Raw genomic sequence first — 23898 nt, 5'->3', positions numbered from 1 at the left:
ACCTCCAAAAGTCTATCCTGTTCTGATTTTGCCTGGAACTCTAGGACTTGTAGCTTCCCAAAATGTTCATATGAGGGGGAAAAAAACTACAAATGCAAAGGAAATAAACTCGACTGGCTAGCCGTCTTGCGCATGGCCATGGGAAATGTGCGCTCTGCATGCCGTAGTGGACTTCAAGTCCCAGCATGCAGTGTAAAGGAATGATTGGCTAAAAGTGAAAACCAGGGACATGGGGCCACTTGGCAGCTGTGCAGCCAGCACTTTATTGTGATTTCTACAAAATGGCTTGGCTCTTCTTTTTGTATCTATGTGTCTGTTGATGTATTAACACATAACACTAATTTCCTCTGATGAGTATAGCTCTTTTTAGTTATAAAACGTGCTAACAAGGTTGGCCCACCACCCAGAAAGGGGACCTTCTTGATAATACTGAAAACCTGGCCCACTCCAATTCCCTGGAATGCTGCCAGATTTCAGGTCTGTACCAGGATTTTGCATGCCTCCCACGTTTCCCCGTTCCACGTGTTTGTAAGTTATCCTGTCCTGTGTTTTTTAATTCAAATAAAAGCAAAACTACAATTTTTCAGATCGATGCAAAGAATAACATCGAGAATGAATTTACATACTCGTGCATGGAATACGGAAATTGGAGTACCTAGACCTAAGAAGGGGATGTCTATGGCCACTCTTCAGGGATGGGCTCATCAGAACAACAGTAGAGGCCATGGCACTATGCAGTCTTTCTACTGATAGCTTGGCAGTTCATTTGGGGCCTGGGTCAAAATAGTTGGTTAGCCGCACATTGCAGCATCGCCACCAACGGGTGACTGATTTACAGAAGGAATCTCCCTTTGCATTTCATAATTGGGTGAAGGGGTTATTGATTTGTTATTACACCTCAGATGCCCACGAGCCGCAGATGACTTCCAGTCCTGCTTGGACCTCGCCATCAATGACCTTTGGGTCTGCATCGCTCATCAGCCCCAAATGCCTCCGCAGTGATGCAAGCCCCCTTTCTGATGGACTTCAACCTTGCATGCGTCCCCATTCCCTGCACACCACCAGCCTTGGATTCAATGTCATCTGGTCCACCAGACTCAGATGTTCCCGTGCTGGATAAGCATGATCTGCTTATGCGCTCATCCACGAAGGCCCCAAAGCCACACATGCATCTTATCCAGACTTCCCCCTTAACCTCCATGCATCACTCGCCAGTGCTTCATGCCCCCAAACGTCAGGTGTTCCTTCTGTCCTGCGTAGTCCCAGGACTTCGAATCCCCAGGGTGGCAGTTCCTTCAGCCATGGATGCCCCCAATTCCCAGATCACAGGCCTCGGGTGCACCTGACCTCAAACCGTGGAGCTCCCCCCAACCCCCAACTCTGCATGCCCCTTGCTCCACATGCCTCTTCCCATTCTATACGCTCACCTAGTCCTCAGCAGTCCCCCAACCCTCCATGTTCCCTATTCTTTTTACCTCCCCAGCCCTGATACTCCCAACCTCAAATGCCCTTCAGAACTGAATACGCCTTACCCTGCAAGTATTTAATGACTGCATGCTTCTCCAAGCCACTTATGCCCACATTCATATCTATTGTCAGATGCCCCACCAAGCCCTGCATGCCCTCAATATCCGATCCCCATGCTTCAATGTCCCCAAATCGTGAATATTCCATTCGTCATAGGCCTAACTTGCCTGCATGAGTTCTGCATGCTTTTCCCAGTCGTGCATGTCCCCTAATCTTCAGATACCCTTGGCCCTGGCTGCTTCCAAGACTCGGATGTCCCCCCACCTCAAATACACATAAATGCCCAGCGCTCTGCACATCCCAAAATCTGCAGATCCCCAGGCCTGCATGTCACTAGTCCTTCAGAGCAAAAATGTACCCAAACGTCAGATCCTCCGCACTTCCAATGCACCTGATCCTCGGAGACCCAGCATCTCTGGATGTATCGGTTATTCATGCCCTTGTCCTCCCACCCTCAGCCTTCAAGGTTCCCTAAACATGCATGCCCCTCCTAATCGTACACACAACCTCGGCTCTTTATGCCTCCCAATTCCGATACCCTAACCATCTGCATGCCCTCAGCCCTGTTTGTTAAACATCCTGAATCCCCCTTATCATATCTCCAGCAGGACTACAAGTCCGAAATTGCAAAAAAAAAAAAAACAAAAAAAAAACAGGTCTTGACGAGCTACCCGTGCAGTACAAGGGACCACGCAAGAGCTCTCAGGACAAAATCCTCACATGCTTCCAGTCTCACAGGAGGAGGGTGTTTAAGAGTACGTAAAAACGATTCTGGTGAAGGCAGGATAAGCCATCCACCACTGATTATCGAGGGGAAGTCACCCCCACCCTTTGGATTTTTGTTTACATTAATTTCCATCCTTGCGCAATTAAATATAATTGTATACTTGCCACTCAAACAGAACTATCAAAACACTCAAACAGAACTATTGTCTCAGGATTACAGCTCAGGGACAACGTGTTCGCCTTGGATGCAAGACGACACGGAGCACCACAGGTTCGATCCCAGGTCCGTCCTTAGAAACCTCTGGGTATTAAGCACGTTATAAATAACCTATCATATCAAATGAGCCATGTTACGAGTAACACATTAGCTTTTCACTATGCACTCTGGGACATATATGCCTACGAGCCCCAGCACTTATGAATTTAATAGGTGGCAACCATAACGGGAAGGGATATTCCGGGCGAACGAAAAAAGGTGGACATGGGGCTTAATGGCTTACTCCTAACTCTATTGATTCGTCAAACTCTGGCGAAGCGTACACCATTATATATAGCATTAGTTGACCTGTCAAATGCGTTTGATAAAGTTAATAGAGCAAAACATTGTGGGAAAATTCAATCATGGGTTTGCCCAATTCAGTTCGATAGCCTTATGCAATTACATTCTAATTCTTCTCTCGGGATGTGATTGGATAAACTTGGGACAACAACTAGAGCAGTCCTCACATTTGATGGGTTGCATCAGGGATGTGTGTTGGCACCTGCATTGTTTAATTTATATATTTCTGATCTATATCCTTATCTGGTTAGAACCAATTAATTTCCACCGGAAATTTGACACATTTCGTTAACCTTTTTGGCATATGCAGACGACCTCATACTCCTAGATAAAACCCCTATTGGCCTCCAAAGAACTATTAATGCACTTGAGTATTATTGTGGCAGAAATGATCTGGTCATTAATATGCAAACAACAAAAATCCTCAAGAGAACTAGTGCTAACAAACCATCGATTTTTGTCTGGAAAATGGGATTCTTTAGGCTGGAAACTGTCAAGGTATTCACATATCTTAGGTTTCAGGTTTGTGGTAAACCGAAAATGGGTGAAGTATATAAAAAATAAAATTTGTAAAACCGAAAGCAGTGTTTTTTGCAGGTCAAATGATTAGGCTTGACTGCAAATATTGGTAATTATCAGTCTTGCCAACAATATGTTTTTACAAATTGAAGGCGATACCATCCCTGCTTTATGGTGCAGAATTCCTCAAACCCTTCCGTTGCGACTGCATAGAGGGTCTCCTATGGAGGAAGGTTTTGGTTCTTCCTAATTCTACCCCTGTTGTGGTTATTTGATTCAAATTGGGCCGTACGTCCTTTGTGTCTAAGATTAAATGGCAAAATGTACTATTGTATGGCAACATTTACAATTGTATGGGGAAATGAATGTGGCATCATCCTCCTAATTAGCTCGTGCGAGGTGACTTACAGATCCTTTTAAATAGGGCAATGACTTGTGAAGGAAAACTTACTGCTATTAATTTGTCCTGAGATTGTCTAATAAGAGATTCTTTGAGGGTTTGGAAAGCCCTATAGGATATGGACTGGTGTCATCTTTTAAATTATACCATAATTTGCTTTTGGAAGAAACTAAATGCAATTCCATTTGTGAGAAACCAGAAGGTGTCTCACCCGATAGCTCCCTATCTATCGCTTTTCGATCCTGTTCCTGGGGTGAACCAGTGAGGGAGGATCACCTGGGTGAGGGGTCTTCGGGGGAGTGGAACACCTGATGGCGAGACGCTTTATCCCCCCTCCCTGTACGACCTTTACCCCATCCTACCAAGTAGGATATTTAGGAACTCTACCCCCAGGCCACCTTTCCCTCCACAAACAATTTCACATGGACAAGCCCGCTCTGGGAGAAAACAGACTTGCACCCGAGCATTGTACCCGACATGTCCCACTACTATGGTCCGGCAAGGTCAGGCAATTACTGGTAATCATTCACACCTGACTTCCATTAAACCTCCCCACACGGATGAAAGACGGAGCACGAGAGCTCACTCTGAGCGAGGCAAAGCACACAAAAGAACTGTTTTCCCCAACGACAGCTGAACGAATGAAGAAAGACGGCAAACCAAGAAGGGTGTGCAAAGAGGAAGATACCGTTACTTTCCAGAGCCCTTCAGATTAAAAAGCATAAGGCCAGGAAAGCAGACTTAAGAATCATGTACTGTGTGTCGGAGATAACCGGGGCCCTCCTGCACGGCTGAGCGAGTCCGGGAGGAACAGCAGCCGCTGTGGTACCGTCCTTGGCTCCAAGATCAAAGCAGCACCAGAAAGATCAACGCAGGCGGTGAGATGGGGAGACCGATGCAAGACCGGTCTGTGAAGTCAAGGTGGCAAGCGGCAACATTGTATAAAGAGCGCAAGAATGAAGATTGGTAATGTGTGTGATGAAAGACGTGAGGAAAGCTTAATTGCTGATGGATGTTAACATTTATAGAGAAAGATACAATACCAATGACAGAGTGGTCTGGCACGATGAGGGTGCTCAATCGAAGGTCTCTATAAGGTCTGGAACATTGGTTGCAGGAATGTACATTTTTGGATGAGAAATGTGACTTTTGAACGATTTGTTCACGATTTAACTTCCTTGAAAACAATATCATTTTGGCATTGGATCCTGTATGCATTTCAGCCTTCTTTAATCATTGCAGCAGTACAGAAACTTGACTCGATTTAGTTCTCAGATCTTCGGTTCACAAATTCAATGTACTCTCCAGGTTTAGCTCCGAACAATCGTTATGACCCCATGGCCAATCTGGAAGAGGTTCAACTGACTGTCGATATCACTGAATACATGGATTTTAGACTCTGCTCCAGGAAGTAAGGATTTGTCACGTGAAAAAAAAACCTGTAGCTCTTAACTTATCGGACTCCACTTCTGTAAAAGATGTGTGTCTTGGCTCTAAGCAGGTCAATGAAGACTTCTTAGATATTATTAAATAATATAATGTGATATGTATTCAAGAAACCCGGTGTAAATCTATCATTAACCTGGATGGCTACATGACAGTAGTTACTCTGGCAGTGTCCAACTCTGGAGGAAGAAGCTCAGGTGGTCTATCTCTATTGGCATCTGTGGAGAATCCTGTGGATCCCTCACTAAACACTGCCCAGAGTCTCCTTGGCCAGCAGAGGGCAGCACTTCCTGATCCCAATCCTGGGGGTGGCGTACTGCGGGCAGATCACCTAGGTGGAGACCCAGCCCAGGAAGGTGGGGAGATTTTGCATGGTGAGACACCGTGTTTCCTGGAAGAGGAATACCTTTACCACAGACCTAGATGAGGAATTGGCTTATTGTCATTTTGATATATCTCAACCTCCTGCTAAGGATGAAGGGATTAATTCTGAAGCAGCAACTCAATTTAGTGTTGAACCCAAGACCCAATCTTTTATAGCCTCAAGTTTCCATATCCTTCACAATATCAAAGGTATTCCTGCCACTTCTGTCTCTCAAAATGTTAAACCTTTAATTTCTCTTTTAATAATATCAAGAAAGGGAAATCTATCTTTAAACCTAGAAGTAGAGAAATTGAGTTTATCTAGAGTGGACTACATGTCCCAGAATCCCACAGGGACTATGAGACTGGAAGACTCTCCTTTAATGAGGCCAGATCAGAGACACTTGTGCAGCAGAGGGGTGTGGACCCCAAGAGTGCCCATAGCAGGAGAAGAAGCCAAGCCAGGAAGCAGCCTGCAGTCATTCTAATTGTGGATTCAGAAAAAGGATGCTCCAAACAAACAGAAATATCTTGCCGGGTGGGGGGGGTGGATACAGAGCCATGCAGTAGGACACTCTTCCAACAAGCTCCTGCTGATCCGTTATGATCCTGGGCATTAACTGAGGCTAAACAACACGTTTGTGCATTTAAATTGCTGCCTAGATACATTAAGTGGCTGTGCGGACAGGCGTTCGACCTACAGACTGCAAGAAGCCGGATTGCCAGAATTATGTGCAGTTGAAAGTTGGATGCCCGATAGGAGACGGGCAAACAAGATGGCAGAGGCTGGAGAACAAAGTATCCAGTGGAGGCGGGAGGAGGCGGTACGGCTCAGCAGTGGCGAGTCACCGGTGGATGCCACCCATCAAGGTCCAACATAAGCGGCTTGACAAATGGTGGCGGATTACTGAGGGTGCCCGGACTGTGATGGGCACAGAGGGGATTGCTGCAGAGGCGGTGGCGCGGCAGCACAGCCACGGAAGAGCCATGAATAGTTTATTAAGGAGGGGCAGTGTTCAGAGGCCCCAGCCCACAGCGTGACAGGCCTGCCAGGGCTCAAAGCCGAAATAGACCAGCGATGTAAACTACAGAAGCTGGGGTACGAAGCGACAACAAATATTGAGCAGCTTCCACTGTGGTCCGGCTGTATGAATACGTGTGTGTGTGCTACGAGCTGTGAGGGGTTTCCACACTGGCCTGCCCCCAGGAGCGAATGCTACTGACTGCATGAGGGAAGCAGCGCAGTGGGGGGTCCCGTTACAGTCCGGCACAAAAGAGGAGCAAGGCCTGACTAGAGTGCAAGTATTGCGGGGTGCTTCCACTGTGGTCTACCCGACGTTGGGAAGTCCTGCCTGCACAAACATTAGGCTGCAAGTACAGCACACGCAGTGAAGAAAAGTTGTTGAAAGTGGCTTTATACGGGACAATTAAGTGGACGTGTTCAGCCTGGCTCGGTCCATGGGGAGGAGCGTGGCCTACTGAGGAAATCAAGGCAGGTAGATGAGGGCTCCTTTGCGGTCTGACCCGAGCATAGCCGATAGTAGCAGGCGGGACAAATAATGGATCGTAGCACCGGCGGAAACGGGGGTCTGCCTGCTGGTGAATCGCTGTGCCACGGAGGAAGACCGAGTGAGCGGGGCGACATTGCAGAGGGCCAGGCCCCGGCAGGCAAGTGTAATCATGGCATCAAAGCCCCAAAAAAGTAAAGCTAAGCAACCTACGCTGGATACTTTTGCTACGACGACAGAAGATACTGGGTCAAGTTCACATCAAAGAGAGCAGATGCTTGAGAAAGGAGTTGAAACGATCGTTGAGAGCATAGCATCCTTGAAAGAGTCTTTGGAGGCTAAAATCGATGCCAACAGCATAGATGTGAACTTGTTAAGACAAGATGTCAAGTCGCTTGCCGAGTGCACGGAAACGCGTGAAAAAAAGGCTGTCACAGAAAATTCAAGTGGCCTTAAGGACGCCTCAGAAGAAATCAGGGTACTGAACAACAAGTGCATGATCTGGAAGATTGAGCTGAAGATGCTGAAGGCAGAGCTAGGCACAATTATGTATATTTATGGGCTCCCGGAAGGGGAAGAAGGGGCGAACCCGACGAACTACATTGAGATCCTACTACAGCAGGAAATTGGCCCTGGCGCCGTCAACCAAGGTTTCACGGTTGAAAGAACACATGGATCACTGACTAGGAAGCCACCACCTGGGGCCCCGCTGAGGCCAATAATTGCCGAATACTGAACTACCGTGATAGGCGGAAGATCCTAGAGCGCTTCAGCAAAGGTGGGCCGATCCAACATGCGTCTGCCACGATGACTGCATACCCAGATTACACCCTACGAGTGCAAAAGCAAAGGATGAACTACATAAAAGTCAAAACCCATGCTGAAAGTGATTCACAAATGTCGTGCCTTTTTCTTCGAGAATCCAGAAGATGCAGACAAATAGATGGACACGCAGAACCTGCCCACCGGAACAGGAGCTGGTTTGAGTAGCGGCAAATATATACATGCAGTAGACCGGAACAACTGCAGGTGGCAGAGGTCGATGCGTGTAAGCGAAGCGACAGGAGGACCCTATTATATGGGGACTTCATGAATACAAGATTGTAAATGCAGGAGTATCCAATTTGGTGCTTACTTAAAAGTGCCCCACACAAGAGCGCCCTACCCCTAAGATTGGATTGTTTGTTTGGATGCTAGCAGTTATGTATCCGCCTACCGCGGCCACGCACCGGGGCGATACCCTAGGGCGCGACGTGGGGATGCCTGAGCACAAGGTATTGAGCTGGGCAATTGTTGGTAAGGGGGAGGGTATGGGAGTTGGGGTAGTTAGCTGGGAATTAGCCTATGAATCCACAATCTATGTACTGAACTAGAACTTGAACACTGGTTTGTTGCTATGCATCAGAATATTCAATTGCGATGGGGGAACTTGGAATTGTGTCCTGGAGTGTTAGGGGCCTAAACAGTTATATCAAACATAATAGGTTTATGACTTAATCTAAATAGATATTGGACTCCCGCAGAGAAACAGATGGGGCTTTCCAAGAGATGGAGAGGTACAACGCTAGGTTTGTCATACTCTGCTTATGCTAGGGGGGTACTAATATGGGTGGCAACGTCGATACCATTCAGGGTGCTTGAGACCTTTCAAGGTAAAGAGGGCAGGATGTTTGTGTTGCGAGGGTGGTTTGAACGAAGGGAATTCTGTCCAATTAACACATCTGCACCAAACCAAGAAACTGCTGCTTATTTTCGCATGTTATATCCACTAATTAATCCACATAGAGACGGTACATTGATATGGGGAGGTGACTTTAATTGTACCCTTAACCCTATATTGGACCGGTCAGATCATAAATTCATGCACCCGGCCCCACTGGCCAAAGCCTAATGCACACTGTTGCAAGCTTTCAAGCTCTTAGGCATATGGTGGACTCTACATATGCAGGCCCGTGGATATTCGCATTACGCTGCTCCCTAATATCTGTACACTAGATTAGATTATATCTTTACAGGGGAGGACACCTTGTGGGAATTCGAGAGAGCACAATATAAAGCACAAGTTTTGTCAGATCATGCCCCCCTGGAGGTTACATGGCAAGCTTCCCATCCCCCAAAAGCAGGTATCCCGACATGGAAACCTAGGAGCGAGTCCCTTAAAGACGAAGCATTCCAGGAACAGTTTAGAGAGGGGGTGCTAGATTATTTTACACACAATACAGGAAGTGTGGAGTCAGCGGGCACGTTGTGGGAGGCCTTCAAGGTGGTGATCAGATGGTTTGCAATTGCTAGGCCAAATGGGGATCAGACCACAATAGAGAGTGACTTGCGCAAGGTGGAGGCTAAATTAGAAGCCATAAACGTGCAGAGCGATCTCCCGAGCGAGTGCACTCGCGAGACAGTTGCCCTGCAGCAAGGAGTATTTAGTACACTGGGACAGACTATGTAAATTGAGTTACAGGAAATATATCGAACGGTAACTTGCTGAAGGAGACAAACCTGGGCACCTGCTAGCCTGGTTATACAAAAGCGAGACAGAGAGGAGTATGATTAGTGTAATAACGGCAGAGAACGGAGAGGTCTGCAGTACGCAACAGGACATAAATAAATACTTCTGTGAGTTGTATAAATTTTTATATGAGGAGACATCAGAAACCCGGGAGTCAGAGATAGATGCTTTGGAGATGATAGATCTTCCACAACTAGAGGCAGACTAAGCAGCCAGGCTTGAGGCCCCCATTAATAATGAGAAGTTGGAACACACCATAAGAGGGCTGCCGTCAGGAAAAGCTCCAGGAGCGGACAGACTACCTAGCGAGTTCTATAAAGAATTTATGGCAGACATTATGCCCCATTATTGGCAATGCTGAATGAATCGTTAGATAAGGCATTTTGCTGCTGTCATTAAGAGAGTCAATTATGGTCCTGTTATTGAAGCCTAACAAACCTGAGATTGAATGTGGTTCATACAGACCCCTCTCGCTGCTTAATCAGGATGGGAAGATATTGACGGCCCTGATGGCTAATGGGTTGAAGCCAGTAATTCACAAACTAATACACTGTGATCAGTCTGGTTATGTCCCAAATAGGAATATTACATGTAATTTAAGACGGTTGCACCACGTCATTGACCTCACCCAAGACGGCGCCCAGCTCTTGGAGGTAACCTCGCTAGATGCAGTCAAGGCTTTTGATTCAGTCAGGTGGCCATGGTTACTAGCAGTGCTAAAAGGTTTTGGTGTTAGCCCGACATATATTAAATGGGTGAAGTTATTATACAGTAATCCGGTGGCTAGAGTAAAGCCAGGCACCACAATATCTGAACAATGGGAATTAAGCAAGGGCACCAGACAGTTATGTCCTTGGTCTCCTGTTTTATTTATATTCACTTTACAGCCGCTAGCGGTATACATGCAAAAACAATATCATGAGGCTGGCATCAGAATACGGGGCAACACACACCAGATCTCCTTGTATGCGGATGATATGCTCTTGTAACTACAACCACCGGACATCAATTTAAAATATATATTAGATGTGTTGGAGCGTTATGCATACCTCTCCGGGATCACAATAAATGCACGTCAAGCTTGTTCCCATTGGCGGGGTACAGGGGAAGTCACCAGAGTGCGTTACTAGTGTTAACGATCAAATGGGAAATTGATGCATTTCGATACTTGGGAGTTGACATTTTCCATAATCCTAAAGTAGAACATATGCAGAACACAGCAAAGGCGGTAAATAAAATAGAGAACTCCATGAAATTTTTGGCCAAGCTGCCGCTTTCGTTAATGGGAAGGGCCACAGTGTTAAAAATGGTAATGCTTCCAAGGTTGCTTCATTAGTTTACCAATGTCCCATATAATATAGCCAGAGCCTTTATTTTATTTTTTTTTAATTTCTTAAGACACTGAACACCACTTGGCGAAGTTTCCTATGGCACAATTGGAGGTGTAGGTTATCGCAGGAGAGATTACAGAGACCATATGAACAAGGTGTGATAAAGTTGTCAGATTTTGAGAGGTATTTTTTGGCGTGCCAATTACAGTTCACCACATATTGGCTATGAACCGACTCAAGATACAGAGTTGCTACAATGGGCATACACCCCATTCGTTCTCCCTGAATGAGATGGTGTGGACTACGGTGCCACGCATTCCAAAGCTCCCTCTTTTGCTGAAACTAGGCATGGCAATGTGGCATAGGGCTTGCCGCTCTCTGGGCAAAGATGCACCCTATTCACCCAGATGCCATTGGTGACACTTAAGAGCAAGGATGCGCAACTTAGACTGAATGTCAGGAAATATTGGGAGCCTAGAGGGGTAGCGACCTTGGGCGATATACTGAAGGAAGGACGACCAAAGACCTTTACCGAGGTCGCTGCAGAATCAGGAGTACAAGTGGGGCAACATAAAACTCATGCCTCACTTCTACATAGACTGAGATTGAAATGGCCGGGGACAGATGGAGTTTTGCTAGAGGATGAAGCAATAGAAGCACTCTACGGTATCTCTGAAGGGGGACATGCAGTATCAAGATTATATGGGAGTCTGATGGCGAAGGCAGATGGCAAACTCTCACAAATTAAACAGAGGTGGGAAGTATATTTGCAAGAGCAATTGTCAGAGGACGCTTTAGGTAGGACCATAGGATATCACAAAAAGGTGTCCAGAAACGCAAAACTACAAGTGATCCAATTATATGTTACTCACAGAGCATATTTAACTCAGAAGAAAACTGCAAAATTTAGTAAGGCGACAGAACAGGCGTGTCCGAAATGTGGCCTGATCAATGCAGACCTGACACATATGTTTTGGGCCTGTGCATAAATGCCTGTTTTGGGAGGACATGGCCCAAATCGTAGCTAGGATCGGCCTATCAGCAGATTCGGTCTCCACCAAGACGTGCCTGCTAGGTATTTTTCTGAGACCCAAGCAGACGAGACGTGATTAAATAGAGAGATTTAGCGTGCATCTTGGCGAAACGCAGGATAGCAATGGGATGGAAGGCACGTAAAGGCCCAATTGTGGGCGTATGGTGGAGGGACCTCCAGAAATGATCACTGGCAGAAACTGCTGTGTGGCAAGAAGCATCCCGCCGTGGTCAGGAGGAGCAGAACATCAATGTAATGGCCTGGAAACATGATACAAGAACTGGTGCCACCTGCACAAGATGACACTGAGACTTAGATGCATGCGCCATATAAAAGGCGGATCAGGGTTGTGAGGAGGAGTTCAAATGGATAATTTACCCCATGAGAGGTTGGGGGTGGGGAGGGAGATGTGGGAGGGTTTTGGAAGGTTACGCAGATGTATAACGAGATGTATCACTGGATGTAATTTACAAAGTTTTTGTTATTTTGTTTTTGAAAATGAATAACACTTAAAAAAAATAAAAAAGAGAAATATCCTGCCGGTAACTGTAACCAGCTTTATTCACACTTGTTATGTATACAGTTAAGCCAGTAGAAGTTGTTTGCATAAGTGTGAAGTCTTTTTAATAAGGTAAATGTAACATGCGTTATTGTTAACAAACTGAAATACCCACGTGTGGTGAGAGCCTCTCTTTTTCCCCATTATTAGAAATAGCTTGTTGCTGAGCGGTCGCGTGACTCCTATTGACCAGGATAACTCTGCCAGTTGTTCTTAAAGCAGAACAGACTTTCCCTAAATGTTACAAGTGTAGTTTAAAGAGGCATTGTGCACAAGAAACCTTGGAAACTGAAAGCTGAATGAAAGGTGGGAATGTGGATCCTTTGAAGTGGCAGTTCAAGAATAAAACAAAATTGCATGTGTCTAATTACGTTTCCATCAAGAAACACACATCTTGTAACATATCGAACACTAAGAGTAAAAGTCGTAGCAGTGGCAGAAGCTTAATAAAAGAACAACCATTACCCAAGCCCATATAGTGAACTCTGTTAAAGCAAATCCCGCTCATTTAAGAACTATACACCATTCTGAAGTCATTGAAGTTGTTACCTGAGAGTCACTGAATAATATTAAGATGACCAGGTTACCCAAAGCTATAAGAGTGGTACAGCAGCTTTGGGGTAACTATTGGAGAAAAGGTGCACATGAAGCTGGGAGAGGGGGCTGGGTGCTTGTTAAAAGAAGTTGTTTTAAATCTGTTTGTCTGAGACAGTTTGAATGGAGGAGAAATAGTCTGGAACCTAGAGGCAGATTTTGTGGTAGCTGCAGGATGGAAGGAAAGGCAAAGAGCCTGACCTTTCTTGCCATGCAAGAGAGAAAAGAGTGCCTTGCCAACCTGTTGTGGTCGAAACAAGTCTTGTCCTAAGTTGCCTAAAGTTGAAGTTGCAGCAGCACATTTTCCTAACATTGGAAGTTGTGGTGGCAGCAGCAGAATAAATTGTATCCATTGAAGTAGTAAAAGCAGAAGTCAACTGTAGGGCAAGGCAGCCTGCTTGCACGGTACGAGTAGTAGAAAGGAGATGCTGAATAGAGAGCAAACCTTGAGCAGAAGGATCGTGCCAAGGGGCGCAGAAGTTGAAAGCAGAGGAGTTGATGTAAACAGAAGTTTACTCATTCTTTCCTACAAGGATGCCATCCAGGAATCCCCATTGGTGTCATAATTTTCTTTGTGGAACTGGGTAGCAGAATCTTTTCATCAAGCAAATAAGGAGCAGTGGATTTTTATTTTTTATGAACTTTTGGTTTCTTTGGACCTTTTCAAAACTTTGTTTACGACTTCTTTTCCTTGGAGGAAACTGACTTTGGGACATTCTTGCGGGAGCAAGGTCTGCCCAGGATCATCAGAAGTCATCCAAGACACTGGTTGTTTGGTAACATTTTCAATTTGTTGTTTTAATGTTGATTTCAATGTTGGTTTAGAGTGGGGGTTAGTTTTGTGAATGCTGGGAGATTTCCCTTAGATCATAGAATAAGTAGGGAATTCCCTGGTAGAGTAAGTTTAGTTGGTTTATTTTACAATTTTGTGTAAAATAAAATATCGGATTTTGAGAAAACTAGACGCAGTCGTGAGTCTCACATTACTGACCCCTCACACATCCTTGTCCTGTTCCATATAGTGTATGTCATTTAAGGGCTGCTGAGTTCTTATTGGTGGAACTAGTGATGTCCAATAATACCAGTCTAATTTTAAATAACTTATCTGAGACCAGGTGCTAATAAAATTGAACCTTTCATACATTGTTTAGAAATAGAATTTAACAGATTGCACATTAATATGTATGTCCCTATAATTATATGTGGTGATTTCAATTTGAAAATTGGAGCGTTGGATGAGCTAGGTCTCTTTTGATAAAGGGGAAACTCGCACGTATGGCCTGCCTTCAGTTATTTTCAAGGATATTGGATTTGATGATTTAGATGGGACGCAAGCTATTCACAGCAACATTCCAATGGAAGCTTAGCTTTATTAAAGGGAGATCTTCCATTCCGCAAGCCAGGCCACACTTTTGTTAAGGTTCATTCATAATGGATTCATTTTTTATTTTAATTGAAGAGTGGTCTTGGGTTGTTGATATGGTTGTGAAACAAAGACTGGATAGTGACCATGCAGTTCTTATGCGTAATCTGGCAGCCCCTGGCAAAACCGATACACGTTGGGGAAACCGGGATTGCAGAAGGTCACCTGACAACCACCCAGCCATAGGTGGGATTTTGTTCTCAAGCACAATCTGGTGGATTCTATTAGGTTTATAAGGGTTCCCTAATGAACTCCCTATTATTATTATTATTATCCCACAGAACCAAATGTAAAACATAAAGATGCCTTTCATACTTTATTAAAAATGTTGGTGACATTCTTAGTATAAAATTGAACAAACCAATAACCGCTTATACGAGAACCTGGTTGAATGATGTATGTATGTATAGCGCCGGCAGCCCTCGGGCATCAGGGCGCTTAGACAAGACAAACTCAAACTATGCGCCGGATCGACCTCCTAAGTCTAGTACTAAGAGGTAAATGAGAGTAAGGCTGAGAGCATCTGAATTATCTAAAAAGATGGGTCTCCGGGAGTTTTCTAAACTTAGCGTGACTGCCTTCCATTCTCAACGTCGATAAGTGTAAAAATGCTAAAATAGAACTTTGAACCACTGTAAAGAATGATGAAGTCTCTAGGTTGGATAATAGAAGTGGAAGGAATAAAAAAGTAATCTCGCTGCTAGAAAATGAGAGATCATAGAAGAAACATGGAGTGATTTCACTAAAGCTGCGGTCCCCTCGAACTCTCCCAGGTTTTGTAAAATCATGGCGAACTGCCCATCACGTTATAAAATGGAGAATAATAATATTCTGGCAGAGCAATCTCATTCACATTTTTCTGCATTCTATAGTGCTAAAGAAAATCTTTTAGCCTGGGATATAAAACATAATGGTTTTAAAATTGAGCACTGGCAAGCCGGGGCACAATTCGGTATCCGTTCTGACCCAGTATATCAATGATTTTGTATGTATGACATTGCAATTCTAGTCTCCATCTCTCTTCCTACCCTCCATTCTTGTACTCATTCATCCATTTAGCTGATTGAATGTGGTAGCATGATGCATTTAAGACGCATCAAATGTATGCAACCCTCAAAGGCATTTTATCTTTCTAATATAGCACTACTTGTGTCTCTATTTCACTTTGTCCCCTGCAGAGAGTGTAATATCCAGAGCCCAAGGAAATCGCGCTATGGGACAGTGCTGGGCAATGCTGCATGAGCATCCCACAAGCAAGGCAGGGTAACTGCTGTTACCATCGGCAGCTGGGAGAGTGGCAGCCCCAACCCCCCGCGCCTACTCCTCTCCTTCCCCCCAGCTACGGAGACACGCAGTCTCGGCAGCACAAAAGCCACGGAAGGGTAAGGTGCGAACAGTCATTGCACCCTTCCTCCAAACAGCAAAGTGCTAAGCGCCATAAGGAAATAACCATCAGGCAGGGCCCAGGTTCAAAGATCTGCCCCCACCAGGGGGGTCAGACAGTCGGCTATCCGGCCGGGGGCTGCGACAACAGCACATACACAACAAAGACCCAGGGCCTCCCTGGGTCCTATAAATGAGAGCAGCATGCTCACAGTGAACACAATCCCGTTTGTGGACCCTGAACGGGGACCCAACCAAACAGGAGGTTCACTGTTTACTCAGTGTCTTCCAAATCTTCTTGCTTCTTTAGCAATTCTTGAAGTTCGCTGTACATCGCAGTGTCTTTTCCTTCCTGAACATTGTACTGTTCAAAGCAATTGCAATGCAGCTTTAACGATGGAAGAAGCGGCAACCGAACGGCCAGCGCGGACGCTGTCAACTTATACAATTTTCGGCATAGAACGAGAAGCGAGCGGCGAGCGTGTCCAAACACAACAAAGACGTGTGCTACGGAATCGTACAGGCACAAAGAACTCGCTAACAAACGGTTTAATCCTGTGATAAAACTCCTTTATCTTTTTCCTATAGCAGGCATAGAAAAACATGGGGCCCAAACGGAAAACACAGGCACCCCCAACACCGGCGGAGAAGCCCAAATCCCCACAATTGCTAGCAGCCGTTGAAGCGGCAGAGCACTAAGGATGGGCATGGGTTAGAGAAAACATGTACGGCCTACCTAGGGAAGGAATTACCAGCCCACCCAGCCAGGAGGAGTTTTCCGCACCATTAAAAAGGATAAAAATATCAGAAGACTCCAGAAAAGGTACCAAAAAATTGTCAAAATTATGCGAGAATATAGCGGAATTACAGCAACTAATGGTAGAAATAAGTGGGAAACAGACGCCGCCCACAAGGGAACCTGGGGCCTCGAACCCCTCCATCGCAATAGAACCTACTATAACGGTTGTCAACCCAACCATAACTCTACCGATAGCAATCCCGCCACAACAAGTACAGCAGTTGCCAATAGTGCACACAGCTATAAATACAACAGCTTCCACAACTCCAGCAACTGATACAATAGGTGCCCTAAAAGCATGGACAACGCCAGGCACAGACAACACGGGCGCGACAGGGGCACCCGGCGGCAATACAACTGACATTGTAACAATCTGTAATGCACAATTGGAACAAAAAATGAAATCTTTCCAGACAGAGATTTAAATAGATACAAAAGATGCCTGGCATGGAACATTGATACCACAATCAAAGAAGCCATATGGGCCAAAGAATTTATAGAAATCTTTTCCCTAATAGAAGCACAGCGCAAAGGGAAAGACGCTTTCAGAGACCCCAAAAAAATAGAAGAAAAAGCTATTGCCAGAAACGCCCAGGACGAACAAAACTGGGACAACTGGTTACAGGCTTTTGCCATCTTAGCAACAATAAATGAAGAAAAATTCCCCAGGGATGGTAGGAAGATCTGGGCATACGTCGATAAAATAAGGGAAGTAAAAGTAACACAGAGGGGGAAGACATGGCTTGCATACGACATCAGATTTAGGAGGAGCATGTCAGAAAGGCCGACCATTGAGTGGGATGAAGTCCAGAACGATTTATACACCCTCAACAGCATGGGTGTTCCCCCCCCAGCGAGAAGATACCATGCATTCTTCTTCCAAAAATAGCAAACATTTGCAAGTAAGCAAATCCCATCACAATGATAAGTCCAAAAAAGGGGAGCAGCCCTTTCGGAGGAACCAGCCTTGGGCGGCGAAAAATAATGCCCACAGACAGAACAAACAGCAGGCTGTCAAATCCAACATCCCATGCAGACATTTTGGGAAAAAACAGTGTACATGGGGCAAAGAATGCTGGTACAAACACGCCTGCACAAACTGCAACGGCGACCATGCAACAAGCAACTGCACCAGACTCCCAGCCAAGAAAGAATGATATCCCAATTTTAGAACCAGGACGAACGCCCATCAACCCGGGCAATTTTAGGGACGCCCTAAACAGCTACCCAGACACAGAAACCAGCAGGATAATATCGCAGGGTTTCACCAAAGGGTTTTTCATCCCATTTAAGGGCTCTGGGTTACAATACATCCCGATGAATCTAAAGTCAGCCAGGGACAACCCCCAGATAGTAGAAACCAAAATCAAGAAAGAACTGCAACTGGGCAGGGTAGCAGGAGCTTGGGATGCCATGCCTCTAAAGGACTATTTAATATCTCCACTACGCCTGGTCCCTAAAAAAGAACCCGGAAAAATGAGACTAATCCATCACCTATCCTACCCTAAAGGCCAGTCTTTAAATGATGGCATCCCACACACCGAATCCGCTGTAACTTACACGCATTTCCAAGAAGCGGTAAGGCTCATACAAGAGTGCGGCAGAAACACCTTGATGGCTAAGCTGGACATCAAATCTGCTTTCAGACTTTTGCCAGTCCACCCAGAGTCACAGCAGTGGCTAGTTTTCACTTTTAACAACAAATTCTACGTAGATAGATGCCTTCCCATGGGGTGCGCAGTATCCTGTGCACTATTTGAGCACTTCAGTTCCTTTTTTCAATGGGCTTTCCTAAAGCAGAGACCAGGGACAAAAATAGTGCATTACCTAGACGATTTCATGGTCATAGGGCCACCAAACTCCGAGGAATGCGGCCAGGCTTTAGCAAATCTGGAGCACATGGCTGCACAGTGGGGAATTCCCCTAGCGAGGGGAAAAAAACCACCAAACCAGATACAAACATAATCTTTCTGGGCATCGAAATAGACTCAGCAAAGGGGCTCTGCAGAATCCCAAAAACATAAATATCAGAACTCCGGGCTAAAATACAAAACCTGATAATGAGAGATAAGGGGACTGTAAAGGAAATACAATCCTTAGCAGGCAGCCTCAATTTCGCATCCAAAATAATACCTCAAGGGAGGATATTTTCCAGAAGCCTGGAGTTCAAAATCAAATCACTCACCAAACCACACTTGCATACCCGGCTAGGCAGAGGTGAAACAGGACCTGGAAACATGGGGAAATTCCTCAGAGATTTCAACGGGTCTTTACTTTGGCGAACGCCTTTAAACACCCGGTCTAACAGGGTCCTATACACTGACGCAGCTGGGAGCAAGGGGTTTGGAGCCATACTAGACTCCGAATAGGTGGCAGGACACTGGCCCAATTCATGGCAAACAGCAGGGTGGACAAGAAACAATCACCTTACTAGAAATATTCCCCATCTGGCTAACATTACACATCTGGGGCAGGCGACTAGCGAATACGGAACTTTTGATTTGGTGCGACAACATGGCTGTAGTGGGCTCCATAAACAGAAGGTCTACGAAATGCCCTTTAGTACTAAAAGTATTACGAGCCATTACAACAGTCACACTACAAGTAAACGTTATACTCAAAGCGAAGCACATTTAGGGGCAGATAATAACATTGCTGATGCCTTATCCCGCTTCCAGTGGACAAGATTCCGAGAGCTAGCGCCGCACGGCCAAGAACAGATGACGCCAATACCAGCAGAATGCTGGGCAATAATGGGAAGACAAGAATAACAGCATCAACGCCAACGCCAGAGAGCACAGGCCGGGATGCCCAAAGAAAACCAGGCACCTCTAAAACGGGTGCCAACAACACATCGGCATCAACGCCAGCACCAGAGAGTGCAGGCCGGGATGACCAATACAAAGCAGGCACCTCTAAAATGGGTGCCAACAACACATTGGCATCAACGCCAGAGAGCCCAGGCCGGGATGCCCAACAAGAATCAGGCACAACACCAACGGGTGCCAACAAACTCACAGGCTTCCTAACAGAGATGGCAGAGAGGGCGGTGGCAAGCACCACAGCAACACAGTACAGTAAGTGTTTGCAAACAGTAGTCAAAGCCACAGGTTTAAACCACGTAGAACTAATAACGATTAAAGAGATAGAAGTATTTTTAAAATGGGCCCGGGAACAAGGTTTCAAAAGGGATTGGGCTAAAAGACGCCTGGTGGCAATCTCATACTTTATGAAAATACGGGGCGATTCAGAACCCACCCAGAACACCCTCATTTCTTATGCAATGAAGGGATGGGGCAGATTAGAGGGGCCGCAAGTGGACACCCGCCGACCCCTTGATTTCACCAAACTGGTACAGATAGCAAGCCAGTTGGAAGCCATATGTTGGCACCCTTACGAGATAATGTTATTTAAAACAGCCTTTTTCCTAGCCTACTTCGGGGCTTTCCGGGTAGGAGAACTCCTCGCTTCCAGCACCAAGGCCACAAACGGCCTGGGCGTCATGGAAATCAGGGTGAGACTGGAGAGTGTTAATATAGAAATGCAACAGTCGAAAACGGGTGCAAAAAGAACCATCAATATTTGTTGCATCGATGAGGCAACAAACTGCCCGGTGTGCATCACCAACCTCTATTACGCACAACGACCCAAAGTGGGGGGGAGTTTTTTAATCCACAAGGATGCATCGGCCCTAAGCCGCTACCAATTTAAAGGAGTGCTGATGAAAGCAATCAGCAGAGCAGGGTGGGATCCCAAACATTTCGGCACTCATTCCTTCAGGATAGGTGCCGCCACCGCAGCATGGCAAGGAGGTTTAGCACCGCAACTACTAAAAAACATAGGGGGATGGAAGTCAGACTGTTATAAAAGATATATCAGACCGCCACCAATATAGCCATCCGCCCTAATAATTTGTCTTGCTTTTCCCTCCCTCCCACCAACACAGAAACAGGCGAATTAAGGACCACACTCCGATCAGCATGGATAGTTGGCCACTCATTTGTTTTCAGGACAGGCAGATGGGCAGAAGAGACTAGAGACGGGCCACCTTTCAGAAACACCATTACTTCATGGTGGGGATACAGAGGCCTACGCTGGGCGGACGTCCACGAAACGTTAGCGGAACTGGTGGCATACAGGGACCCACCTGAATTCCTGATCATACATCTAGGGGGCAACGACCTAGTCAACACAGCAAGACGCACTCTATGCGAAGAAATGTGCTCCTCCCTAGCAGGCATTTCGCACAACTGGAGGGGTACCGAAATATATTTCTCAGCCATCTTACCAAGAAAGAAATGGCTAGGGGCCAACTGCTACAAAGCTATAGACCTATCCAGAAGAAAACTGAACAGGACCATAGAGAGATTCTGTATGACTAGAGGACTGGGTTTCATAAAACACCCAGCCATTACACTAGGCGACCCAGACCTTTTTCTCGGCAACGGCACCCATCTGTCTAGCCAGGGCATGGAACATTTCTTTTGGGAAATCAATACAACTCTTGCTCACAGGGGCTGTCTCTAGGGCATACCCTTGGGGGAACACGGCCAGCCGGGAACCTGCCCGTGTGTGGCGGCACGGGTCCGAGGGGATAACCTCAGGACCCGGTGCCCAAAAGTATGATACCATCATGATATGTGATATTGTTATTGTCATAACCCATATCTGTACAATAAAATCCTACGGCCTTTTTATTGCCAACACTTGAACCAAGTTGTGAGCCTATCATTATGGGTGAGGGTTTGGGGTTCGGCCATTACTAATGCATGCATATGGGTTCAGCAGTTATGGGCAATGCTGCATGGGCATCCAACAAGCGAGGCAGGGTAACTGCTGTTACCATCTGCAGCTGTGAGAGGGGCAGCCCCAACCCCCCACGCCTGCTCCTCTCCTTCCCCCCCAGCTACAGAGACACGCAGTCTCGGCAGCACAATAGCCACAGAAGGGTAAGGTGCGAACAGTCATTGAACCCTTCCTCCAAACAGCAAGGTGCTAAGCGCCATAAGGAAACGACCATCAGGCAGGGCCAGTTTCAAAGATCTGCCCCCACCAGGGGTCAGACAGTCTGCTATCCGGCCGGGGGCTGCGACAACAGCGGCCCCTACCACATACACAACAAAGGTCCTATAAATGAGAGCAGCATGCTCAGAGTAAACACAATCTGTTTGTGGACCCTGAACGGGGCTCCAAGTGAACAGGAGGTTCACTGTTTACTCAGTGTCTTCCAAATCTTCTTGCTTCTTTACCACAGAACCCACCCACCCTACAAAAGGGGAGAAGAACAAAAAGTAGTACAAGGCACAGTACGGTGCCCACAACAAGTCGTGGGACACAAGAAGGCGGCCTGGGTCCGAGGGGGTAACCTCAGGACCCGGTGCCCAAAAGTATGATACCATCATGATATGTGATATTGTTATTGTCATAACCCATATCTGTACAATAAAATCTGACGGCCTTTTTATTGCCATACTTGAACCAAGCGTGAGCCTATCATGGGTGAGGGTTTGGGGTTCGGCCATTACTAATGCATGCATATGGGTTCAGCAGTTATAATGGCAAATAGAACATACAATCAAGGTGGTACATGACTGATGTTTGAACTGACCGGCCTGACGAAGGTGATGACACTTATTCAACCGAAACCGGTTGACGACATAAATGGATGTGTAGAGGCAGAAATACACACCTGGCCAAACTACCAGGATAATATATTTACAAGTGAAGGATCTTCCCCACTTTCTTTTTTCTTTTTTTGCCACTAATGTTTGCTTTTAAAGATATTGGTACAACGGTCGACAATATGAAAAATGACCAGTTGGGAACCAACGTATTTTTAGAACTAGTTTAGACAGGGACCGTTCTACTCCCTCTTTCACCTAGATAGGCGGCCCACCACTGCATACTAGGGATAGCATACCGACGCACAGGTAAAGTTCGAGTCTGTGCAGGGACATTCACCTAGTTGTACAGGTTTAATAATTGAAAGTTAAAGTTGCTCTTTCGCCAGTGTTTTCATAATTGAATTGACATCAGCAATTAAGCTGATTTCAATTAAGGACCCACACTTCTTCATCCCAACGCACATGCTATATGAAAAATGGGACACCTATTAATTCACTCCTCCAACCATGCACACTGGAGAAGAAAAAAGAATTGCAAGGTCACATGTATGGCAGATATGCACTGTACATGTTACAAATAGCACAACACTGTACAGTTGAAGAATAACATGCTTTTAGAATTGTGAGAAGGAATTTTGGTCTCTGTGAATTTTCTTTTGCTAAACCCAGATTTCTTGGCTACAACTCATTAGTTGGGACTAGGACTAGAGATGCAATGGTGATGCTTAGTTAACCTAGTAGTAATCGGGATTACTCACATTGCTCTTCTTCACTTTCCTCACCTTATTCTATACGACCCACTTCTCTCTTTGACATTTTCAGGAGGCGTGTGGGCAATACTGGCCTAATTGAGCTACTCCTAAAATGGACCCTGCCAGGTTTATGGCTCCAGAAACAAGAGTTTCTGCCTATAAAGCTGGCCCACTTCATTAGTACAGACTTCCACAACCACGGGTCAGACTAAGTGTAATTGGGATACATTTCCATTGCACTTTCTCATAAAAACAGGTTACAACTTCCGCTTTCTCCAATACCACCATTCACGGTGCAAATATATTTGATGTAGCTTTTGTACGGCGAAAATCTTCTGTGTGTTTTATCACACACCTGCACGCGTGCATAAGGAAATATGTGGGAAATGGTGCATGCAGGCAGACAAATTGTACACGGGGACAGTGACACAGGACAAAAGGGCTCAGGTGATTACTGTTTACCCAAACATCACATGGCTTTTGTTATTGAATGGGCATAGCTCTCCCTAATAAGCAAGCCTTAAGACTGATTCTTGGTCTAGGGTTAAGCAGCTCTGTCCTACTAACTTAACCCCCACACCTTACCCTCTTGCTTTACAGATTCACTAGAGTGCCAAGGGTCCACGCAGATGGTGATAGTGTGCAGTATAAAAAAAACTTTAACATAACAGAAGCCTTGGACAATGAAGTAACTTCAGTCACTGATCATGCAAAAAGAGGCCTCTCCATGGAAGGCAACACTGGTGTTTCAGGATGTGTGAGAAGACACAAACTGAAAATGTCCTCTACCTGTGCTTGATCTAGATAATCCCTGCCAGCAACTACCTGGGTGGATTGCTCACC

At 45.7% G+C, this 23898-nt stretch overlaps 1 protein-coding gene across 2 annotated transcripts in view; it reads right to left on the bottom strand.

Moving 5' to 3' along the window:
• TRPV4 (transient receptor potential cation channel subfamily V member 4) overlaps positions 1-23898 on the bottom strand; it is an 848481-nt gene that overhangs the window by 713331 nt on the left and 111252 nt on the right. The gene's annotated exons all lie outside the window — the stretch shown is intronic.

This window comes from Ambystoma mexicanum, chromosome 10 (assembly GCF_040938575.1).
Source record: "Ambystoma mexicanum isolate Mex_15411 chromosome 10, UKY_AmexF1_1, whole genome shotgun sequence".
NCBI lineage: Eukaryota > Metazoa > Chordata > Amphibia > Caudata > Ambystomatidae > Ambystoma > Ambystoma mexicanum.
Note: the sequence above shows the minus strand (reverse complement) of the source record. Positions and strands in the feature narration are given on the sequence as shown.